The 23,427-nt window shown below is 44.7% G+C and overlaps 1 long non-coding RNA gene across 2 annotated transcripts in view; it reads right to left on the reverse strand.

Annotated features, from left to right (window-relative positions):
* Nucleotides 1-23,427, reverse strand: part of LOC309523998 — a 37,648-nt gene that overhangs the window by 8,559 nt on the left and 5,662 nt on the right. The window lies entirely within an intron of this gene.

Raw genomic sequence — 23,427 nt, forward strand, 5'->3', positions numbered from 1 at the left:
TATCCACATTAACCTTATCTTTGCCCTTTGCAGGCACGGTCCACACTTTAAAGCTCTGTGTTCGAGCACACCCACCCTTTTCTTTTCTTTTCTGCTCTTGAGCTTTCCCTACGAAAACCCACTCCTTAGCACTCAGTCAGAGCAAACATCAATCTGCAGAAAACCCGAACTGGTGTTTGCTCCAACTGAGCGGGTTTTGCAGGGAAAGTTCTGGGGTGGGGGGGAAAGAGCACTCGGACGCAGAACTTTAAAATGCAAACCTGTGCCTGGAAAGAGCAGAACAAAACGTCACTGTGGATAAGCCCTTTGAGTATGAACTAAAATGTTGGAAGATGCAATCCATTTAAAGCAAGGCTTAAGAAATGAAAGGGTGGTAGTGGTTGGAGCTAGGGGAGACTGTGGAGCTGGCCTAAGAGAGTTTCCCATGGCCAGTGGCTGGCAGCACACTGTACCATCTGCACAGGGCACCCCCCACCCAGCATACCAAGAGATCCTTGTTGGAGGCCATGTTGCTTCAGTGATGACCCTGAAACCATTATCATTCCATTGAGTGCCATTCAGGTGGCTTGTTCCTAGGCAGTGAATCCATTGCCCCCCCTCCCCCCGCTTCCAAAAAAATTGCCCTTTGAATTTCTGGCTTGGTTTGGTTAGGTTTCTAGAAGCATTTGGTCAAGACAGAATGACCAATGCTCTGTTTGGTGTGCATGAGTGGCTAGCACCAGAAAACTTGATGGCTGGTAATGCTCATGCTAATCACCTCAAAGGAAACATCACCATGGGACTTGCATTGAATGTGATCAAAGGAACAGTGAGGACTTGGGGGAAGGGCCAAAACTCAGGAATCTGGCAGATAGAAGTCAACATGACAAGCGACACATGGTCTGTGTCCAGCACCATGTAATGACAGCAAAGACATGTGAGCCAGCGTATGTTGTAGAGCAACAAGCCTAAGAGACAGTGAACCTATCTGGTGTGACTGATACACATCAAAATCCACTTTTGGTGAGAGTTAAACAAAAAAAATTTTGGTGAGAGTTAAACAAAAAAATTCTTTTAAGCGTTCGTTCAATAACCAGCTGAGTTAGACTTTGGCTTAGCTTATTTGGCATTACATATAATTTGCTTCTTAAACCCCTATCACAGCTGAATATCAGGGTATTAGAATTAAAATTGCCATGCATATTCAGGACTCAGTCAATGTTTGAAGTTCAAATATCAGCTTGACTCAACTTCCTTCTTAAATGTTCTCAGAGAGAAGGCAAAAACCATAATGTAAAATGCAATATTCGTATTGAAATTCAGGAGAAAGGTTGAGAAGACAATTGCATGTTTCGAGTTCAAACACTCACTCAAGTGCCACAGCTCTTGTAACTGTGTGGTGATAGAGATCCTTCAGTGTGTTGTCCCTCTAGAGCAGTGAGACATAACAGTGGAAAATGGAATGTAGGCTTAGCTTCTCTGCTTAAAGTTTGAATTCCAATAGACTTCCTCATCTGGTGGGGGCTAGAAGTGGGAAGGTTCTAAATCACACAGTAAAACGTCGCCATCATCATAATCATGTTATTATTTATATGCCACCCATCAGACTGGGTTGCCCCAGCCACTTTGGGCGGCTCCCAACAAAATATTAAAAACACAATAAAACATCAGCCATTCAAAACTTCCCTGAACATTAAGGGATCATGGTGGCACTTAATAAGCATCTTCAGCTGGCTCCCTCATACTCATTCTTAATGGAGGAAAGGAAGATGCAAAAAACCTGAAGTTTTCCTTCTCTCCTTAGTCGTTAATTGATGATTCAGCTGAAAGCCAGGCACAGGTTGTCCTGCTCTCCCCACTGCCCAAAGCAAACTTGCAATGGGTTATACCAGAACTTAATTAGCGTGGGTGCATAATTACATTGGCCCTCCTTGTGCTCTCGCACACACGCACACACAATGAAGGTTTGCCTCATCACCTACAAACTATTCCCATCCATTGCTAACAAGCGGTAGATTCACTGAGAATGTGGTTGCTGTAGTCTTCCTCTTTCATTTCAAGTGTTTAATGAAAGAGGAATGGAGAAAAATAATGTTTATTTAAAAATAGACTGCACAGAAGGAAGATACTACCCCAAAAGTATGCATCATTTAATTTTTTGAAAAACACTGAAGATGTCCAACGGGCGTGATGAATACCTCTTAGAAACTTATGTTTGGTTGGCGGGTTATAATGCTGTGTTGACACTTGTGGTAGAAATGGTGGAAAGTTTCGAGTCTTACAGTGGTACCTCAGGTTAAGTACTTAATTCATTCTGGAGGTCTGTTCTTAACCTGAAACTGTTCTTAACCTGAAGCACCACTTTAGCTAATGGGGCCTCCTGCTGCCGCCATGCCACCAGAGCATTATTTCTGTTCCCATCCTGAAGCAAAGTTCTTAAGCCGAGGTAATATTTCTGGGTTAGCGGAGTCTGTAACCTGAAGCGTATGTAACCTGAAGCGTATGTAACCCGAGGTACCACTGTATATAGAATCACAGGATCATAGAATTGTAGACCTGTAAGGGTGCCAAGGATCATCTAGTCCAACCCCCGGCAATCCAGAAATCTCAACTAGATCCTACATTACAGATGGCCATCCAGCCTCTGCTTAAAAGCCTCCAAGGAAGGATGTTAACACTTGTGAATTGCTCTCTGGTTGCTGGCAGCAGAAAAGGCCTTAGGTCCAAAATTCAAGTGACAATAAATGAATGTGTCCCTATAGGAAGTGAATTTGGACTAGTAGGTTGCCATACCAAAAAGGCTGGGAACCACTGATCTAAAGCACTTTTATGCCACTTTAACAGTCATGGTTTCCCCATCAAAGAATCATGGGAACTGCAGTTTGTTAAGGGCACTGAGAGTTGTTAGGAAACACCCCCCTATTCCCAATGAAAGCCCTCCAATCACTTTGCAATTTAAAAAGAAGTCAGCATGCACATGCACATTTTTGAGTGCATTTTACTAAATATCTGAAATTTTGCAGATGTCACTGGATTCCAACTCTTATCAAGCCTAGTTAGTGTGGCCAGTGGTCGGGGATTTTGCTTAGGACCACAATACCCCAAGGACCCATATGAACCTACCTGGACCCTGAGATCATCCTCTGAGACCCTTCTTCATGTGCCTCTTCCACGAGATGTCCGGAGGGTGGCAACACTAGAACAGGCCTTTTCTGCAGTGGCTCCCCGTTTGTGGAATGCTCTCCCTAGGGAGGCTCCAGGCCTTTGGCTAATTAAACAATCTATGGCCTTTTAAACTTTCTGTGGGGGGTTTATTGTTTTTGTTTGTTACTATGGTATGTATTTCTGTGTTTTTATAAATTACTTTGGGATCCTCAGATGAAGGGCAGTATAGAAATTTAACAAACAAACAAATGCTCTTCCTCCTTACAATAAGTAGTGAATTTGCATGCTTGTACACTTGCAGAATTGTAGATGGTGGACAAACATAAGAGCCCCTGATGTGAAGGAAGGGTGATGACTGAAAAAGGACCAGGATTTAAGTTTCTGCCAAATTAAAAACAAACATGGCAATTTGTTGGGCTTCATAATACTCTGGGCATCTTCTAGCAATTCCTTAGGGTATTCAGTGTGGAGGGAAAGAAAGTCAGAGAACTAAATGTTACAAAGTGAGTTCCTGTGTTCCTCCAACATTCTGCACTTACTCTGTCTCCAACAGCAGCTGGAAATTGTGTTGTGATGTAATGTAATGGAGTACTGTAGAACATTTGATCAATCTGATTTTGAAACAAAATATCTTACTGGGACCAGAAATTGGTACTGATTATCGTATTTTTCGCTCTATAAGATGCACCAGACCACAAGACGCACCTAGTTTTTGGAGGAGGAAAACAAGAAAAAAAATATTCTGAATCTCAGAAGCCAGAACAGCAAGAAGGATCGCTGCGCAGCGAAAGCAGCAATCCCTCTTGCTGTTCTGGCTTCTGGGATAGCTGCGCAGCCTGCATTCGCTCCATAAGACACACACACATTTCCCCTTACTTTTTAGGAGGGAAAAAGTGAGTCTTATACAGCAAAAAAATATGGTAATTAACAAACTTTAGAATTTTGCAATTTAATAAATAAGGATTTAATTTAACACTTGTTAACTGCTGCAAATGTAGTAATCACTAAATCACTGGAAGTGCCTTGATGTGGACCTCCTTGAAACCCAGACTGCACAGATTTGGGACTTAATACTTATGGACAAACTTACCATTTTGCAACAAGAACACTGAAAGGGAACAAGAGCATTGCTTTTATGCAACATCCTCTGACTTTATTCACCATGTACAATCAATTGAACACAGCTTCTGCCCTCGAGAAATGCACTGGAACGGTGCATTTGTTTAATGATTTTGTACATCTACGTCAGAAATTGGAACATAATGGATACTGTATTGTGTATAAAACTAGTTCCACACTGGGGAAGTGGGGAGGACTTACATTTTCTGGATGTTGCATTTGTAATTGTTTATATATCTTAAAAATGAATTTAAAATTTTTAAATAAAAAATAACTTAAGAAGAGTCCTGCTAGATCTGGCCCATCTAATCCAGCATATTGTTTTCACAGTGGCCAAAAAGATTCCTGTGGGGAACCTGCAAGCCGGACTCAAGCACAAGAACATTTTGCCCTCCTGTGTTTCCCAGAAGCTGATCTCCATAAGCATTTCTGCCTCCAACCATGAAGGTAGAGCATACGCTCTGTCATGACTAGTAGCCATTAATAGCCTTGTCTTCTGTGAATGTGCAGATATAATAAACCTGCAAGTGTCTTGGGGCCTCCTATCTCCTCCCGTTTTGTTTTCAGACTTCAGCCGACACTGAAGATTCATTTTTCTTCTTTAAAAATGTAATGAGTGGGGGATATTGCTGCTGCTTGATGATTATGTGTTTGTCATCTTTATTTAAAGTTCTAAGCGTCTTCTTTCCCCCCCCCTGAAAAAAAGGAACTGTGAAGTCTTAGCTGCTTCTCATATGAGACGGGTGTGATAAGAAAACCCCAACTAACTGTTACAGACCTTGGTTATGAAGAGTTCCAGCCTCTGGACGGCCTTCAAAGCATCCTTCACTAAACACAACATCACCATTGTACATAGTTCCTTCCACTTAGAGTGCCCAGGGGTTTAATTTTGTAAACGGGTCATTTAAACATCACAAAGAGGTAGTTGGCAACATTTTTTTAAAAAAAATCCAACCATGTGAATTGCCTGCCCCACAGTACATATGGATTGAAGGTGGAGATGGCAACAACATACTGTAGTTTTCGCTCTATAAGACACATTTTTTCCCCTCCTAAAAAGTAAGTGGAAATGTGCATGCGTCTTATGGAGTGAATGCAGGCTGCACAGCTATCCCAGAAGCCAGAACAGCAAGAGGGACCGCTGCGCAGCTCTTGGGGGCTTCTCCCTCCTCGGGGAAAAGCCTGCAAGCGCCGCACACACGCTCCACGCGGCTCGTGAAAGGGAGAGCTGAGCAAAGCCTGGGGTGCATACAGGCTCTGCTCAGTGCTCCCTTTAAAGAATATTTTTTTCTTGCATTCTCCCTCTACAAAATAGTTGTGTCTTATGGTCAGGTGCATCTTATGCAGTGAAAAATACGGTAATCTGCATGCTGTAAAAAAACAGCCCCTTGTACTCATTTATGGGAGCACCCATCCTATAATAACCTCCCCCAAATCCTCACACAAACTGTAAGTGGCACCCCAACATAGCACCAGTAACACCAGTAGACACCCACTCAGGGCCCACCAAGGCCTCACCCAATTTTATTTTATTTTATTTTTAAATGAGTTTTGGGGGAAATGGTTGTTTGGTTGGGGTTGTTGGGTTTTTTTAGCAAGTTCAGACACATCTGTACTGGTGGGTAACATGGCGAGAAGAGTGAGAGACAGGAATAGAAAATGCTTTACTTCCTACCTCATGGAGGTAAAGGTACATGACCTAGCTGAGCCTAGGAACAGAGCTCTCTGGTCTTAACCCCTTCATGTAATAACTCACATAGTTATGTTTCACTGCAATTTCCCACTCTAAATTTGATGCACTTCCAAAAGGGAAGGATAAACTGTGCCCTTCTTCGCCTTGCCCAACCTTGTTCTTTTGCTTCACTGTGGTTGATTGCTTCTCTGTGGTCTTACATGAAGATGATGTACAGATGGTACACAACACCAGTGCAGTTAGGGAAAATGTACAAAACTAGTTCAAATATGTGTTGGAAGTGTATGGAAAAGGAGGGGACATTTTATCATATGTGGTAGGATTGCAAGGTAATTTTAAAAAATTGGGAAATGATATACAACGAATTGAAGAAAATGTTCCATTTAACATTTGTTTAAAAACCCGAGGCATTTTTGTTGGGGATTGTAGGGAAAGACCTGCAAAAAAGTTGAAAAACATCTTCATGTATGCGACAACGGCCGCGAGAGTTCTGGTAGCACAAGGATGGAAGACTGAAGAAACCCCAACTAAAGAATCATGGCAAGAAAAATTGATGGACTATGCAGAACTGGCAAAACTGACTTATAAGCTACGGGACAAGGATAACTGTGACTTTAAGGATGAATGGGAACCCTTTACAAAGTATCTGAAGATGCAACAAAGCAAACTGGACTCCTTGGCAGGTTTTGAATAAACATTCACAAACCTTTTATTGATAACAATCAGCTAAATAGTTTGAGGATCTATACAACTTTGTAACATGCAGAAAACAGCATTCTTAGAGAAACCAAAGACTGGAACTGAGGGAAGTCAGTGGGTGAGGTGGGAGTGGGTGGGTTTTGTGGGGGTGGGGGAGGAAAAATGGGGGGGGAACAAGGATGATATGTTTTTGGATAATATGTCTTGTTATAATTTTGAATAATTTTTTTTTAAAAAAAGATTGCTTCTCTGTGGTCATCACACATCTTAGTCTACCCACCCACAAATTCTGAAGAAAAACAAACAAACAAACAAACAAACGAACAGCTCTTTGCACATAGGCTGTATTCAAGCAGCATTTCATTTCATTTCCATAACTGCTGATTTCCACATTATATTTGAACAGTCACATGATGTAGAATGCCTTTCTAGAAAACTAAGGAGAGCTTTAGCACTCATTTCTGTGTTGGTCCAGAAAAAAATACATTTGCAGCCCTCTTAACCCAGAAAATCGCAGGAGTAGAGCTGGAATTTGGGGCAATACACCAGCATGTAGTTCTTCCCTGATATTTTCAGGGGAGAATAATGGGGGAACAGAAGCGGGCAGGTCCGGATAGAGTGGGGAAGTTATGACATGGCATTTGTTGTTGTGCCACACCATGCCCACTGGTGTGAATGAAATTTAGCATGACATAGCGGCATATTGGTCAAAATGCCACAGTTCCATAAAGCAACAGGTACAGCAGTGTGAAAGAAAACAAGACAAAGGTGCTAGCATGATAATCAGGAAACTAACGCAATATTTCTCATGTCTGAAGGCACTTTGCTTATTCCACTATTGATATCAATGAGAGGATTTGATCTGAGAGGTCTCATATACATAGAGACACTTTAACCATGGTGGTAAGTGGTAGGGCATAGGGGATTTTAATTCCCCTCCTGAGTGGAAACCACCAGGGGCAATTGGAACCAAACCAAACCAAACCAAACCAAACCAAACACCACATACAACAATAAAATAATAATAATAATAATAATAATAATAATAATAATAATAATAATTTATTTATACCCCGCCCATCTGGCTGAGTTTCCCCAGCCACTCTGGGCGGCTCCCAATCAGTGTTAAAAACAGTACAGCATTACATATTAAAAACTTCCCTGAACAGGGCTGCCTTAAGATGTCTTCTGAATGTCAGGTAATTATTTATCTCTTTGACATCTGATGGGAGGGCGTTCCACAGGGCGGGCGCCACTACCAAGAAAGCCCTCTGTCTGGTTCCCTGTAGCCTCACTTCTCGCAATGAGGAAACCGCCAGAAGGCCCTCGGCGCTGGATCTCAGTGTCCGGGCTGAATGATGGGGGTGGAGACGCTCCTTCAGGTATACAGGACCGAGGCCGTTTAGGGCTTTAAAGGTCAGCACCAACACTTTGAATCATGCTCGGAAACGTACTGGGAGCCAATGCAGATCTCTCAGAACCGGTGTTATGTGGTCCCGGCGGCCACTCCCAGTCACCAGTCTAGCTGCCGCATTCTGGATTAATTGCAGTTTCCGGGTCACCTTCAAAGGTAGTCCCATGTAGAGCGCGTTGCAGTAGTCCAAGCGTGAGATAACTAGAGCATGCACCACTCTGGCGAGACAGTTCGCGGGCAGGTAGGGTCTTAGCCTGCGTACCAGGTGGAGCTGGTAGACAGCTGCCCTGGACACAGAGTTAACCTGCGCCTCCATGGCCAGCTCTGAGTCCAAAATGACTCCCAGGCTGCGCACCAGGGAATCCCCCACACCAACCCTCTCCCTGTCCCCCCAAAACAGTACTTCTGTCTTGTCAGGATTCAGCCTCAATCTGTTAGCCACCATCCAATCGTATCCAGGCACTCACACAGGACTTTCACCGCCTTCACTGGTTCTGATTTGAAAGAGAGGTAGAGCTGGGTATCATCCGCATATTGATGAACACCCAGCCCAATCCCCCTGATGATCTCTCCCAGCGGCTGCATGTAGATGTTGAAAAGCATGGGGGAGAGGACAGAACCCTGAGGCACCCCACAAGTGAAAGCCCAGGGGTTTGAACACTCATCCCCCACCACCACTTTCTGGACACGGCCCAGGAGGAAGGAGTGGAACCACTGTATGACAGTGCCCCCCGCTCCCAGCCCCTCTAGATGGTCCAGAAGGATGTTATGGTTGATGGTGTCAAAGGCCGCTGAGAGATCCAGCAGAACTAGTAAACAGCTCTCACCTTTGTCCCTAGCTCGCCGGAGATCATCAACCAGCGCGACCAAGGCAGTTTCAGTCCCATGGTGAGGCCTGAATCCCGATTGGAAGGGATTCAAATGGTCCGTTTCCTCCAGGTGTGCTTGGAGTTGTTCAGCAACCACCCGCTCAATCACCTTGCCCAAGAATGGCAGATTTGAGACTGTGCGATAGTTGGCCAAATTGGCTAGGTCTAAAGATGTTTTTTTAAGAAGCAGTTTAATGACCGCCTCTTTCAGCGTGTCTGGGAAGGCTCCCTCACAGAGGGAAGCATTCACCACCCCGCAGAGCCTATCGCCCAGCCCTTCCCGGCTCGCCAGGATGGGCAAGGATCAAGGAGACAGGTGGTCGGTTTCACTTGTCCAAGCAGCCTGTCCACATCCTCGGAGGTAACAGATTGGAACTGATCCCATGTAACAGGACCAGACAGAACTCTAGCACTCTCCTGCCCTGGCCCTGCTTCCACGGTGGAGTCTACCTCCTTCTGAATCTGAGCGATTTTATCTGCAAAAAACTTTGCAAAAGCATTGCAGGAGATCTTGGGTCCCTACCAGGTCCCGGTGGTATAGGTGGTTCCGATAGATTGCGAACCACCTGAAAAAGTCTCCTGCTGCTGTTTTCTGCAGATGCAATGGAGGCGGCAAAGAAGGCCCTCTTCGCCGTCGCCATTGCCACTTGGTAGGCTCGATGTTGAGCTCTAGCCCGTGTCCGGTCTTATTCAGAATGAGTTTTCCACCACCGGCGCTCTAGCCGTCTCAACGATTGTTTCATCACCCTCAGCTCCGGGGAAAACCACGGGGCTGTCCAGGCTCCATGCAATCGGAGAGGGCGCTTCGGAGCCAGACAATCAATAGCTCTGGTTAACTCTGCATTCCAGTGTGCCACCAGGGAATCAGATGAAAGGCCATCAACTTGGGATAAAGCATCCCCTACCACTCTCTGGAAGCCAATTGGATCCATTAAGTGGCGGGGGCGGACCATCCAAATCGGTCCCACCTCCCTGCAGAGGGGAAGGGTTGCGGAGAAGTCCTGTTGCACCAGGAACTGATCTGACCATGGCACTTCTTTTGTTTCGCTTTTAGTTAGTGTCAGATCACCAACATCCATATAGGTGAACACCAAGTCTAAGGCATGTCCACAGCTATGAGTTGGGCCAAACTTATTCAGGGACAGCCCCATGGAGGCCATGCTTTCCACGAAGTCCCGAGCGGGCCCTTGTAAGGTCGTGTGGGCATGGATGTTAAAATCCCCCAGGACAACCAAGCTAGGTGTCTCCAGGAGAATATCCGCCATGACTGAAGCAGCTCGGGCAGGGAATCCTTGGTGCAGCGGGGAGGTCGGTACGCCAGTAGGAATCCTGTACTGCCCCTATTGCCCAACTTCCAGAACATGCACTCAGAAAACTGGGTCTTCCCAATAGGATGCCTGGTGCAGACTAATGACTTCCTAAAAATCACTGCAACCCCCCCTCCCCGCCCACATGACCTAGGTTGCTGTGCGTAAGAGAAACCTGGTGGGCAAGCAGCGGCAAGGACAGGCCCATCTGCTTCATCCAACCAGGTCTCTGTCACACATGCCAGGTCAAATCCTCCATCCACAATCAGGTCGTGGATGGCAGTGGTTTTATTCATCATTGACCTGGTATTGCACAGCAACACTTTCAGGTCATGTGGGTTTCCCTTGCTGATTACTGTATCCTTCCGGTCAGGACCAGACCTGGAGGCAGGGATAGTCCTCAAACAATGACTAAACCTGCCTCCTCGGTAATGACATGGTCTGGTCTTAGCATAACTCTTCCTCCTGCCCGTGATCACTGAGATCGGGTGTCCCAATACATCCCCCCCTGTGGAACCTGCCCCACCCAATATATTGGCTGAGGCCCACTCCCAGGCAGCCAAGACCCTTCCCCTTAAAAAGCAAAATACAAACTATATAATAATTTAACAGAATAATAATAACAAAACAAAACACAACAAGAAACAATAGCGCTGACTAAATGCTTATCCCACCCCAAGCAAAAATAAAATAATGAAATAATATAATATTATAAAAAACAACCACCACCATTTAAGGAGCTGCAAATTAAAAGCAATTAAAACATTTAAAACCATTTTGTCCATTGCTGCCGGTAGCTGCTCAGGCCTCTAAACTGTAGTGGTAGTGCAGGCCCTGCCCCCTAGGCCGGATGGAGTTGGCAGGAGAGGGAGCGGTCTTCCCAACACTCACGCAAGCAGCAACAGCAGCTGTGTCCCGGAGGCCTCTCTCAGGCCTCTTATGCTGTGGCGATGAGTGCAGGCCCCGCCCCCTAGGCCAGATGGAGTTGGCCGAAAAGGGAGCGGTCTTCCCAGCACTCACACAAGCAGCAGCAGCAGCCGTGTCCCGGAGGCCTCTCTCAGGCCTCTTATGCTGTGGCGGTGGGTGCAGGCCCCGCCCCCTAGGCCAGATGGAGTTGGCAGAAAAGGGAGCGGTCTTCCCAGCACTCACACAAGCAGCAGCAGCAGCCGTGTCCCGGAGGCCTCTCTCAGGCCTCTTATGCTGTGGCGGTGGGTGCAGGCCCCGCCCCCTAGGCCAGATGGAGTTGGCAGAAAAGGGAGCGGTCTTCCCAAAACTCATGTGAGCAGCAGCAGCAGCCATGTCCCGGAGGCCTTGATGGAGGCCCTCAAGCTGTGGCGGTGAGTGCAGGCCCCGCCCCCTAGGCCAGATGGAGTTGGCAGGAGAGGGAGCGGTCTTCCCAACACTCACGCAAGCAGCAACAGCAGCTGTTTCCGGGAGGCCTCTCTCAGGCCTTTTATGCTGTGGCGATGAGTGCAGGCCCCACCCCCAAGGCCAGATGGAGTTGGCAGAAAAGGGAGCGGTCTTCCCAACACTCACGTGAGCAGCAGCAGCAGCCGTGTCCCGGAGGCCTCTCTCAGGCCTCTTATGCTGTGGCGGTGAGTGCAGGCCCCGCCCCCTAGGCCAGATGGAGTTGGTAGAAAAGGGAGCGGTCTTCCCAACACTCACGCAAGCAGCAACAGCAGCCATGTCCCGGAGGCCTTGATGGAGGCCCTCAAGCTGTGGCGGTGAGTGCAGGCCCCGCCCCCTAGGCCAGATGGAGTTGGCAGGAGAGGGAGCGGTCTTCCCAACACTCACGCAAGCAGCAACAGCAGCTGTGTCCCGGAGGCCTCTCTCAGGCCTTTTATTCTGTGGCGATGAGTGCAGGCCCCGCCCCCTAGGCCAGATGGAGTTGGCAGAAAAGGGAGCGGTCTTCCCAGCACTCACACAAGCAGCAGCAGCAGCCGTGTCCCGGAGGCCTCTCTCAGGCCTCTTATGCTGTGGCGGTGGGTGCAGGCCCCACCCCCCCAGGCCGGATGGAGTTGGCAGGAGAGGGAGCTCTCCTCCCAACACTCACGTGAGCAGCAGCAGTCTGTTTATTCTCTCCAGAACTGTCCTGCTCAGATTGTTGTTATTCACGTGTCCCAAACAGGTAGATCACTCTTATGTTGGCTTATGTGGGGCCAAGTTGTTGGCTGTAGCCCTCATATATCTTGACCAAGGTATGTTTTGTTTTGTTTTTTATTTATCACACTTATATCCTATCTTTTTCTCCAAGCAGCTCAAGGTGGCATACATTACTTCCCCCCCCCCCATTGAATTCCCACAACAACCCTGTGAGGTGGGTTAGGCTGAGAAACAGTGGCTGGCCTAAGGTCACAACCCTGTCAGCTTCATGGCTGAGTGGGGATTTGAACCCTGGTGTCTCACAGGTCCTAACTGACACTCTAACCACCACACCACACTGTCTATAAATCTAACCATTGCTTCACGCTGCTTCCTATATGAAAGTGGTTTCCTTGTAAGCCAAGAGTGGGGAACCTTTTCAGCCTGAGGGCCACATTCCCTTGTGGGCAACCTTCTGGAGTCCACATGCCAGTGGTGGGCAGGGCCAGGGGTGAAAGTGAGGGAGCAGATTGATGGATTTCACTATCAAGTGTATTCTGGCCACACAAAAGTCAGAGGCTTCATCCAAGCAAACAAAAGGTATTCGTATTAGAATTACTACTAGAATTACCACTGCCTTTCATCAGTAGTTCCCAGGGCAAGTCACAACAATTAAAATTTAAAAAGAGTTATATTTCAATCACAGAAATAGGTTGGGCCCTAAAACACACAAATCTGGCGTCTGGCATTTCTGAAACCAGACGCATCTCTGTGGGGAGGGAATTCCACGATATAGGGGCTGCCACAGAGAAGGCCCTCTCCCAGGACAACTCCCCACCCCCACAAAAAGAAAACACCCGAGGGAGGTAGAATTAGTGGAAGGGCCCCTATGCTGATCTTAACACTCAGGAGGGCCTGTAGGGGATGAGGAGTCTTTTAAGATAACTGGGACCTGAGTCTTTTAGGGCTTTGAACACTAACGCAAGAAATCTTGAATTGCTCATGGAAATGAATAGTTAGCCAATGCAGCTCTTTTAGAACAGGGGTCTTATGAGTTCTAAATGCAACCTCAGCCAGTAACCAAGCTGTTGCATTTTGGACCAGCTGGGAGTTTCTGAGTTATCTAGTCCATTAGCAATTATCCAACCTGAAAGCTACAAGAGCATAGTAAACAAGTAATCTATCATTTGTTCAAGCACATATTCTAGCCAGGCAAAAGCACTTGAGAAGAGCATGGAGCAGGAGTGGTAACGCATGAATCCTAGGGAAGGGCATGGCCCCAGAGGTAATTCTGGGGCCAGATTGAGAGGCCTGGAGGGCTGCATTTGGTCCCCTGGGCCTGAATTTTCCCACCCGTTATAGGGTGTGTGCGCAACATGAAGCAGACCTGTAGCCGCAGAAAGTTTTTAGGGGGCTGGTGACAAGCAAAGGCCAGCTTATCAGCCCCTCCTGAAGCTCCTAAAGTATCTGTCACAGGCCAGCCCTATAGATTTGTGTGTTTATCCCTCTTGCCTGTGAAGAGGCAGCGGATGTGTCATTTATCTGCCACCACTTGTCTTCCCTAACCAAGACAACATTTCAACACTGTTCCCTCTGCTTGCAGAGTCATTGCCAGGGGGAAGTGACTGACCGCTGGGCTTTCAGCTCCTCCTGGGTGGACCGTCTTGCTCAAGACTTGACAGTTGGGGCTTTGCATCAGCTTCTGTCCGCTGTGGCAATGAAGGTTCTTCCTCAATAGCTCACTATGCTTTTCAGCTGCTGCAGAATCGGAGAGGGAGGGGGCCAGGAAGGGGCCAGGGCTGTGCCTAGCTCAGGCTATGGGGACACATTTTTATGCCCTCTTAAGGAAACACATCTTCTATTTAATTATTTATTTCTGTAGGCTTCGTGAATTGACCCCACAAGTTGATAACCATGGCAGTGTGCAAAAAAGAAATAAATACAAAATACAAATATAAATCCACCTGTACAGCCAACAGGGACAATATCCAACAATGCCTGCCTGAATAAAAAAGTATTGAGGTGCCTAAAATGACAAATTTTTGGCACCATCTAAATTTCCAGAGGGAGTGTATTCAAAGAGCGAGTGCTACCCATTGCATAGAACAAACTTCTTTGGTTGAATAAAGTTCAGTGAAGCATTTAAAAAATATCTGAACTACACCTGAAAGTAATTCCCATAATTACTGGGTGAACTAAAGGTGTCTTAAGTTCATTTTGGGGTAAAAAACTGAATAATTTCTAGTTCATCCTCCGACAGCAGCCATGGACTCTTATCTATAAAGTTAGAAAGCAAAATGTTGAGGCAATTTTCTAAGGCTTGTTAGGCAGATATGGAGGTGCTGTTGTTGTTAACGACTTAGTCACTTGATCACTGTTGCTATGACATCAGAGGGAGAGAGTTCCCTTCCAACAGAGCCACTTTCAGTGAGAAGGATAGGGTCTAAGAACAAAGTGAATGATGCTTTGTCTTTAACAGCTGTGTGGCAGGCAGAAATTAAAGAGTGAGCTTTTACTGCTATGGAAATGCAAGAATGGAGAAAGCTTCACCTGTTGACATTCTGTCTGTCAGGCTTCTTACTACCTGTGTATGACCCCATTTCACTTTTGAATCGTATATTTCAGTAAATAATTTTTTAGCAACTTATTGTGAACTAAAAATGTTCGTTTGGATGAACGTAAACGGAACAGTTTTGTTTTGCAAAAGTACAAACTTTAACTAGAAGCAGTTCCATTTTGGACAAGTGGAACTTGAACATAGAACTAGTTTCTTTAAAAAACCCCAAACATGAACCTCCAAGCACTGGGGCTACTGTCCCAGGTGCTTGTTGAATGAACTTCAGCGGCATGTGATACAAGAGCGTATCACTTGATGACCTATAAAAGTTCAAGCAGGATGTTATGAGAAAAGGTGGTATCTCAGGTGAACATTGCTAGGGTGATTATAGGCTTCATACGTTAACAGTAAAAACTTAAGCTTGGCCTGGTTGCTAATTAGCAGCTAGCAAAGATCACTCAACAGTGATGTTACATGCTGGCAGCAGGTTACTCCTAACAGCAGCCTAGTTATGGCATTCTGCCTTAGTTTCAGCTTCCAAGGGCAGCCCCACAGAGAATGTGCTGTCATAATCTAACCCCAAGATTACCAGTACGTGAATCACAGTGGCCAAGCTATCCTTGCCAAAAGCTGGTATATCAACTGAAGCTGTTAGAAAACACTTCAAGCCACTGAGGCTACTTGGGCCACTGGTGACAAGATGGATCAAGGAGCATAGCTAGGCTATATACCAAATCCTTCAGCCCTGTCCAGAACAGGTAATTGACCTATCTCTTGCACCCGAGAACCATTCACACACAGGGCCTCCATCTTGCCAAAATTCAGCACATTTATTGGCCCTCCTCAGCATCTAGGCATCAGTTTTAAAAAGTTACGGTAGAATGGTAAGGCAAGTGTCCCTCACCAGACCTCAAGTTTGTAATGTTGTTGTTGTTTACTGGGAGGGGTGAGCCAGTGGGGAGGTTGGTATGGTGCAGATGTACCAACAGAAACACCGGATTTGCTTTCCCCGTATGTCTGTATCACACTGGCCTCACTACTGCCTCCCCCTCTATGCCCCCGCCCTCCATAAGCAGCAACAAAATTGACCAGAAGCCCATCGTCGCTCCACTTGGGCACCAAACAGTTGAAGAGGTTGCAAAATGTGAAGCTGTAATTAACACAGGGGGCGGACATGTGGGAGAGTGGCTCAGGTCTGGAAGGAAGCATTTGTTCAAATAATTGCAATTACTAGACAAAACATCTCAAAATATCCAGCTCTGGCTATGCTCAGTCATTTCATGGGAGATAATACTATCTTACAGCTCATTACAACAAGATAGAGGAAGAACTTGAGGGTGCTTGTCTGACTGATGGGTACGATAAAGTGCAGCAAATAGCACATGTGGAAAATTGACCAATAAAATAAAATTGGCACAAGGCTTGAAGCACAATGACACCTTTGCAACCGAGTGGTACAGCTTTATAATGTACAGAGCTAAAAGTGAAAACAGAGGACTCCTCTCACATTATAAAACCTTTCTGTTAACACAAATTGTTTATTGCCTTCTATACAAATGGTAAACTGGGATAAGAACTTAAGTTTCTTGGACGTTATTTTGCATGAATTGACTAAACACCATCTGCTGGGTTAGGGCGGGGTGTTTTATTACTTATCTATATAAGAAAAGAAAAAAGAAGAAAAAAGAAAAACAACACCCCAACTAACTGGAAGCACCACACCATGCCCTCAACAACTGTTTAAAGACTTACATGACTTCCCTTGATTCATATGGCCAATAGAGCTATCTACTTATTCAAGTGTGCCATCTGACTTGGTCAGAATTATGGATACTCCATGTCCGCCTGAGCAGGACACAGGATTACATAGGCAGAAACAAATATTCAGAAATATTTGAGATTTGCAGATAGTTTGCATTTTTAAATTTTCAAAATACAAAAATAAGCAGCAAAATACAAGAATAACAGCCTAATTTCCAAAATACAAAAATAACAGAAAATTTCCCAAAATACAAAAATAACAGAAGCTAATGTGTTTAACTTCTTCTTCTTCTTCTAATTGCCCTTCACCTCACCAGCAGAGCATGTTCTGAAGTTTCCTTCTTGGTTATTACTCAAAGTTTTAAATAGGAAATCCAAATGCTAATTTTTGAATGTGAGTTTTTACTTGGGAATTTTAATGCATTACTTAGACTTGTTGGCATCTACTGATTGTTTAAAATGAGGAAGCTCTCAAATAGTCAGCCTGTCAAATACCAAATGCTATTGCATACAATTATCTGATGCAGGATATTTGTGTGTGCCAGCCACCAAATACTGCCTTAGCACCAACTATCAAATATTAGTATTAAATATCATCAGCTAACAAATAGCAGTATCAAATGTGCGGTGATTAATATTTGAAGTCTCTGAATATTTGCTATCAGAATTCACAACTTCTGGACCCTAAATCCAGTTGTTCCCTCCTAGTGGTAAGAACAGAAGAACATACAGAACCTTCTGCATCAGGCCTATGGCCCATCTAGCCCATCATCCTTTCCCCCACTTTCTTCTTCTTTTTAATAAGATTCTATTAAAGTGTTTTTCCAGCTGATGCTTGCCTCAAGGAAAGGACAAGTGGAAAATGCACCTTATTTAGGAATCAGACCATTGCTGCCACACACACCACTGTGGTTGCTCTAGGCCAGGGGTCAGCAACCTTTTTCAGCCATGGGCCAGTCCACCGTCCCTCAGACCTTGTGGGGGGCCGAACTGTATTTTGGGGGGGGGGGATGAACAAATTCCTATGCCCCACAAATAACCCAGAGATGCATTTTAAATAAAAGGACACATTCTACTCATGTAAAAACATGCTGATTCCCGGACCATCCACGGGCTGGATTGAGAAGGCGATTGGGCTGCAACCGGCCCCCAGGCTTTAGGTTGCCTACCCCTGCTCTAGGACATAGTCTTCCGCATTTTAATGCCTCTCTAGGAATACAGTATCCTGTTTCCCTAGGCTTTGCTTGAGTGCCCACTACAGTGGTGCCTCGCAAGACGAAAAGAATCCGTTCTGTGATTCTCTTCGTCTAGCGGTTTTTTCGTCTTGCGAAGCAAGCCCATTGACGGATTAGTGGATTAGCGCTATTAGCGGTTTTTATCGGCTTATCGGCTTATCGGATCAGCTGATAAGCAGCTTAGCGGCTTAGAAAAAGGGAGGGGGAACCCCGCAGGAACTCGCAAGACATTTTCGTCTTGCAAAGCAAGCCCATAGGAGATTCGTTTTGCGAAGCACCTCTTTCGTCTAGCGAGTTTTCCGTCTTGCGAGGCATTCGTCTTGCGGGGCACCACTGTAATCTACCAGAAATAAGCACTACAATAAGAAACCTCTGGTGTGCAAATTAAATTCACCTCCCGGAAGTTCTTTAATAGGGGTTTTCCGCGAAAGCTCCAAACACATGGGAGATTTTTAACAACAAAAAAGGAAGGGGGAAAAAGGAACGGAAATGAGAAAGTAGGAGTTTCTCATGGAGCAAGAAAGATGAAACAGGCTAATGGGGACTGTCCACACCTGAAAATCCAGAGAAATGTGTTCAGGAATGGTATGAAAAAAGTTTTAGAAGAGAAACAGATTTCTTTCTGGATTTTCTGAGCAGTGGGTAACTCTGAATTACCAAGAAAAAAATTGTTGGATCACAGCTGTATATTATTATTATTGTTTATTCAATTTATATACTGCCCTTAATCAAAAGATCTCAGGGCAGGGAAGAACACCCAGACACAGGAGATTTAATGGACCCACAAGGCACGGGTTCGTCCTTGTCATCAATCGTGTATGGCTTAATAATGCAAGTTAAATTCTTCTATAGTAGCTGACTTATCAGTTGATAATCATGTGTCAAACCTGATTTTTATGCAGTTTATACAGGTCAGCATTTTTAAGCACCAGAAACTATTACATTTGAGCTTCTCTTTTTTAAAGGTTGCTTTTGCTCCAATAGCTTTTTAGAAAACCCTCGTACAGAAATGTGGCAAGGAAAGCTAAATCTTCCAAACACTAGGGGGCGCTGCACCTTTAGGCATTGAAGCAAAAGTGGGTGTGGCATTTCCCCTCTTTTTCTCACTGTGAATGTGAAAGAAAGAAAGAAAGAAAGAAAGAAAGAAAGAAAGAAAGAAAGAAAGAAAGAAAGAAAGAATCCACAGAGAAGATAGTCAGGAAAACCTGTCTTCCTGGGAAGCCACTCGCTTTCCCTTTGCTGTGCTTCAGGCATTTGTGTCCAGTGACGAGCTATCTAAGGCGGGTTTCTCCTCTCCAGTTGCCTTTCTCCAGCTCAGTTGCCTGGGAACATTCTTTGTAATTGAATAGTTCCCAGGAGAAAGTCTGAAAATAAAATAGAAGGGCTTTTTGGTTTTATTTACAACAGTGCCCAAAAAAACTCATGCACAAAACAAAACCTGAAAACCCCCCCCCCACCTATTTTGGTTTGGTCTTTGGCTAGTGGCATCAAGGACTGTGCAGGCCATAAAGGCCAAGGGGAGGGCATGTTCTGGGGCAGCTTCTGCAAAACAGGCACTTATGGAGTGATTTCACAATGGTTTTCCATGCTAAATCTAAATCAATAAATGGAAATAGGACAAAACCACTTGGACCCATGCCTAGAAAGCAGAGGAGCAGTGGAAAACCTCTCAAACCCATGCTTTCTAGGCACAGAACAAATGGAAGCGTGATGAGCCCAGTGTCAGCAGCCCACAACCCCATAGTGGCATGAAGTTAGCCATGCTTCTCACCTTAGCATTCAGTGGAATGTATGAAAGGGGACCCTAATAGTGGAAAGTGGTGCACCTGCAGGAGCTTCCAACATGATATGGAGTTCTGCACAGTCATGATTTCATTTCATCTGCAGATCCCTGCATGCATGGTGGGCCCTTTCTGGCAGTTTATAGAATTATGCATAACATAAAGAAGTGGCTGGGGAAGAGTTTTCCTCCCTGTCTCATAAACACTACAATTCATGGGCAGTCAATGAAGCAGAATGTTGGAAGGTTCAGGACAGATAAAAGAAACAGGGCATAACAAGGCTTTTTTTCAGCCGGAAATCACCAGAGGGACGTTTTTGTTTTGGTTTGCATGTTGATTCAGAAAGTGCAAATTAGGTAAGCCCACCTTTAAGTATGAACAGAACTGAATTTCTTCCCCATCCCTCGTGTCAAGCAAGTGCCATCCCATGCTTCCCTGCACATTTCTCCAACACTTTCCTTATTGCAAAAAAGGCTGCCAAACAGTGAAAATCTGGACAGGAAAGTTGTTGAGCTTTTATTAGCCAAATTTGATGAGTTTTTTGGCCAAAGTTGATGGGTTTTTTGGCCAAATTCGCAGAAAATAAAATAAATTGGAATAAAAGTTTTTGAGGGAAATTGCCAAAAACAACACTGCCAACATGGGTTACCATATGTCTGCATTTTCCCGGACATTTTTTCTAATTTCTGTATATGCCCAGGAAATTCCAGACACATGACAACCCTACAAAAAGTCCAAATTTAGGCCCCCTGATCAACTTTGAAATGCAATGCTGAGCAAGAGAGGCCTTTGGTTTGATCCAGCTGAACTTTTATTTGTCCTTATAGAAAAAGCAAAATATATTGTAGCCTGCCTTCATTAATACTGTTGGGTTGTCTCTCTATAACTTCAACAGCCATAGATTAGGTATACAAATATTATTTATTTGTGTAGTTACAAAAAACCAAGATGCATAAGACAAAATAAAATACATTACACAGTTAAAATAATTATTTGATAATTATTTAAACCAGGCAGAATTTAACTGATCATTCCCACAAACCTTTTCCCTTAAAACTGCCAGTCTACAGGTGAAGCTGACCACTTTGTCAGTTGTGCATTCCCTAAAAATTAATCAAGTAATATATTATGATGTACAGGGAAACAAACCATGAACTCCTTGGAGAAAAAAGACTGGAAATAAATGCAGCAAATTAATAATAATAAATAATATCTTACCCCTCAGCTCAATTCACTCCCCAGCCTCAGTGCTTTGAGCGCAGATGCCTGCGGGGTGGGGATTGCAACCGTTTTGGCAAATGACCTTAGTGTTGTTTGTATAGTTAGCCATTGAGAGGGGACTGTTGAGGCAGTTTGAAGAGGTGTGCTTGCTTCTTATAGGGAATGCAAAAGTAAGGTAACTGTCAGTGATGAAGGACTTGGCAACGACAGATTCATCCTCATCTCTCCTGAAAACTGTGACCAAACATATTGCGTTTTGACCAAAATACAATATGGTTGGTAAGTTACATACTCTGGAATATGCCAAAAGTCCGCTCACCTCTCTTGGTGTGGTGGCATTGCTGGACAGAAGAGGCTTCACTGGGGTATATTTAGAAGATAATTTTGTAAGGGGGCATCTGAGGAGTCTTGACAATGATTACCCCCTGTGGAGTTTTATTTGTCATAAGATAACCCTAGTGGTTCGGTTTGCTATTGCTCACGATATTGCCATAAAACATTAAGTGTGCACCTCCACACAGTGGACAAAATGTGCAGCTGTTCATGAGCTTCTTGGTGTCAGCTTATTGAGCCTCTATGAACTCCAATGCACCGCCACCACACTGGATGGCAATGGATCATGAAGTTGTTCCAGCAAACTCCAAATATGTGTAGCTACACATATTTGGGACATTCCAGCAAAGCACAGTAAAATACCAGTGGACTCAAGAAGATGTTCTAAAGATTTGATACAGTGGTACCTCTGGTTAAGTACTTAATTCGTTCCGGAGGTCTGTACTTAACCTGAAACTGTTCTTAACCTGAAGCACCACTTTAGCTAATGGGGGCTCCCGCTGCTGCTGCGCCGCCAGAGCACGATTTCTGTTCTCATCCTGAAGCAAAGTTCTTAACCTGAAGCAGTATTTCTGGGTTAGCGGAGTCTGTAACCTGAAGCATATGTAACCTGAAGCGTATGTAACCCGAGGTACCACTGTATTTGCCTCAGTGAATTTCTACACTCTGGCTCTTCTCTGCTTGACTAGGCTATTAAAGAGAGCATAGGTTCTTTGGGAAAGATTTATCAACTGATTTTATCTTTTTTATCTGTGTTTTTGTAACCATTCATTAAGGTAGATCCTGGGCTCTAATAACTTGGATTTTCAGATCACTCAAAGTATGAGTCTTGTTGGGTCAATTATAGAGAGGAGAAACCAATTTTAAAAACATCGTTTTCTTGCCCACTTTCAGGCAGAGCCTCGGTTTATTAAGGCAAGGAGCACTTCACTTCAGAGTGTTTTTTAAAAGAAGAAGAAGAAATAATAATAATAAAAAAATTTTAGTTATATCCCGACCTCCCCAGCCAAAGCTGGGCTTAGAGCGGCTAACAACAGTGAAAATAACACAGTTTACATAAAATCACAATCAATTAATTGAAATACATTCTAAAATCAATTCAAGAAGAAGAAAAAGAAGAGAGTTCTCCCCTTATGTAACCTACACAATTGTTCACAGAGATTGGAGGCAGTGGACAAATTAAATTCTTCCCATTCTGAAGCCCAGTGGAAGCTCATCAGAACATGAACTATTGCTCTAAGAATAGATCCGTATACAGCATTTTCTAATTTTCAATCATGGCTCAGAAGGAGGCTTGAATCAAATTTAATATGTAGAAAGATATGAGAGAGAGAGTGGGAGTGGGAGAGAGGGAGAGGGAGGGAGGGAGGGAGGGAGAGAGAGAGAGAGAGAGAGAGAGAGAGAGAGAGAGAGAGATTGTTCTCCCAGGCACCTGTCCAATACGCTAACCACTACACCACACTGTTGCTACTGGAAGTCATGCCAGATTCTAATCATAATCATCACCATCATCATCATCTTTCTTTTCCACCCACCCTCTCAAAGGAGCCCTGGGAAGCTCTTCTGCAAGTATAGTTCAGACAGGTTTTGTGGCAGTGGAGGACTCAGAATATTTTCTATTCCATTTCGACCATCCCAGAATACCCACTCTGCTTTCGCATCCAGTGACACCCGTTTGAGACAAGCAAGAAAGCAGGCAGGATTGGATGGAACTTTCCACAGAAAACCCACTTTCTCCATAGCTGCCTTTTTTGAAGCTCCATTTTGGCTGACTGCCAGACGCTGGTCCACATTCACTCATTCTCTGGTTGGAGGCCAAGAGTGCCGTCTGGAAGCTTGGGCGTCACCCTCAAGATGCCATTTGGCTGACAGATGTTCTGGCTGCCTCCCTCCTTGTTGTTATTTATTCCTTCCACTGATTCCTTTCTTAGGATGTTTCATGGCAGGCAGTAGTCGAGGAAAAGAGACTCATCCTGTCATGGAACTTTCTGCTAAAAGGGTGCTTTTCTGCTGCAAACATTTGGCTTTCTCGGTTATGGTTTTGCAGACCATGAATATTATCTTGAAAACGAAGGGGAAATGTTATATAATCAATAGGGACAAATGTAGGTTTCTACACTTTGGCAGGAATAACCAGCTGCACCAATGTAAGATGGGGGACACCTGGCTTTCCAGAGTATATGTGAAAATGATCTAGGGGGTCTTAGTAGAC

Source organism: Podarcis vaucheri, assembly GCF_965113315.1.
Source record: "Podarcis vaucheri genome assembly, chromosome: Z".
NCBI classification, from domain to species: Eukaryota; Metazoa; Chordata; class Lepidosauria; order Squamata; family Lacertidae; genus Podarcis; species Podarcis vaucheri.